The sequence below is a fragment of the Oratosquilla oratoria genome, chromosome 41 (assembly GCF_046742065.1).
Source record: "Oratosquilla oratoria isolate Oo_2021 chromosome 41, ASM4674206v1, whole genome shotgun sequence".
In the NCBI taxonomy this organism is placed as follows: domain Eukaryota; kingdom Metazoa; phylum Arthropoda; class Malacostraca; order Stomatopoda; family Squillidae; genus Oratosquilla; species Oratosquilla oratoria.
Window position 1 is genome coordinate 18,696,132 of NC_134817.1, and position 2,542 is coordinate 18,698,673.

The window sequence follows — 2,542 nt, forward strand, 5'->3', positions numbered from 1 at the left end:
TGGTTTTTTGGTTTTTTGGTTTTTGGGTTTTGGTTTTTGGGTTTTGGGTTTTGGGTTTTGGGTTTTGGGTTTTGGGTTTTGGGTTTTGGGTTTTGGGTCCTGGGTCTTGGGTCTTGGGTCTTGGGTCTTGGGTCTTGGGTCTTGGGTCTTGGGTCTTGGGTCTTGGGTCTTGGGTCTTGGGTCTTGGGTCTTGGGTCTTGGGTCTTGGGTCTTGGGTTTTGATTTTGATTTTGATTTTGATTTTGATTTATTTTGGTTTTGAGTTTTGAGTTTTGAGTTTTGGGTTTTGGTTTTGGTTTTGGCTTTAGCTTTAATTTTAGTTTTAGTTTTAGTTTTAGTTTTAATTTTGGTTTTGGTTTTGGTTTTGGTTTTGATTTTGTGATTTTCATTTAATTCTTATTTTGCTTTCTATTTGATTTTAATTCTAATCCTAATTTCAATTTCAATTTTGATATTATGTATATTTTTTCATTTTACTTTTAATTTTATTCTCATCTTCATCTTCCTCCTCCTACGCCTTTTCTCCTCCTCACCATCATCCTCTTCCTCTTCCCCCTCCTCCTTATCCTCGTCCATCTATTCTTCCTTCTTCTCCTCCTCTTCCTTCTTCTTTAACTTTATCCAATCCTCATTTTTCTCTTTCTCCTCCTCATCCATTTGCTATTCCATCTTCTCCTCCTTCTCTTCCTTCTCCTTCCTCAACTTTATCCAATTCTCCTTCTTCTCTCTCTTCTCCTCCTCTTTATCTTTCCTCTTCCTCTTTTCCTCTTCTTGCATCACACTCCTCCCTCCTCTTCTTCTTTCTCTTCCTCCTCCTCCTTCAGCTTCATCTGCTCCTTCTTCTTCTACTTCCTCTTCTTCTTCTTCTCCTCCCTCATTTTTCTGTTTTTACTCCACACACGCACGCACGCACACACACACACACACACACACACACACACACACACACACACACACACACACACACACACACACACACACACACACACACACACACACACACACACACACACACACACACACACACACACACACACTCTCCTGAGGAAGAGTCCGCCAAAGTGTCCGGTATTGGCTGCTCACGTTCGAAAATCATTTATTCCGTTCCGATTATGCAGACAAGGCCCAGGCGGTGGCCACTCCCCGATCGCTCGTCCCGTCGCCCTGCCTGCGCTTCTGTGTGTCACACTTCAGTAGGGTGTGATCGCTCGGCAGCAGCAGCAGCAGCAGCAGGAGGAGGAGGAGGAGGAGGAGGAGGAGGAGGAGGAGGAGGAGGGGAGGAGGAGGAGGAGGAGTAAGAGGAGGAGAAGGAACAGGAGGAAGAGGAGAAGAAGGAGGAGGAGGAGGAGAAGGAAAAGGAGATGAAAAAGAAGAAGAGATAAAGGAAAAGAAAGAGTGGAGGAAAAAAATGAAAATGAGAAGTAAAATAAAGAAAAGGAGCACGAGGAGAAGAGAAGGAGGAGGACAAGAAGAAGCAGAAGGAGAAGGAGGTGGATAAATAAAATAAGGAGACGGGGGAGAAGAAGAAAGAGGAAGAGAAGGAGGAGGATGAAGAGGAGGACGAGAAGGAGAAGGAGAAGGAGAAGGAGAAGGAGAAGGAAAAGAAGGAGGATAAGTAAAATAAGGAGTAGGAGGAGAAGTAGAATAAGGAGAAGGAAGAGAAGGAGAAGTAGAATAAGGAGGAGGAGAAGGAGGAGGAGAAGTAGAAGTAGAATAAGGAAAAGAAGGAGGAGGAGGAGGAGGAGGAGGAGGATGATGTAGGAGGAGGAGGACAAGAAAGAGAGGAGATTGGTGAAAAATCTGACACAACATCGATTAACCTCATTGTACTGCATGACCTTATTTCGTACCATACCCACCGTCTGACGATTCTCTTCAGCTGGGGGAGGAGCAGGAGGAAGAGGAGGAGGAGGAGGAGGAGGAGGAGGAGGAGGAGGAGGAGGAGGAGGAGGAAGAAGAAGAGGAGGAGGAGGAGGAGGAGGAGGAGGAGGAGGAGGAGGAGAAGGTGGAGGAGGAGGACCGCGTGCATGCAGAGAGACTCCCCGATCTCCTCAGTTCGAGTGTCCGGGGGGATCCCAATTCAGGTATTTGTTTTGGTCGAAGTGAGATTAAAGGTCTTAGCAAGAGAGGGTCTCTGGTGGCAGTATTGGAAACTGTGTTCTTGCACTGTGAGCGACATTACGGTCATCACAATAACAAGAGTGTTGTGCGTCGGGTCTGGGCTTAGCCTCGCGCGGGGGCGCTCTGGGTGATGTTGAAATAGCCTCACTCGGACACTCGAAAAGGTGAAAAATGAGGAGAGGATTTCTCCTTCCACAAGAAAGGATATTTATTCATTTATTTTATTTATTTGTTCATTTATCATTTATTCATCTGTATGTTTATTCATCTACTTATTCATTTATTTACTTGCTTATCCATTCATTTGTTCATTATTTAATGCTAATCTAGATGTAATATATTTTGTGTTGCTACTTGACATAGGTGGGTAGAAATTCATGATGACCATCATATATACACACGCAAACTTACAGGATTTATA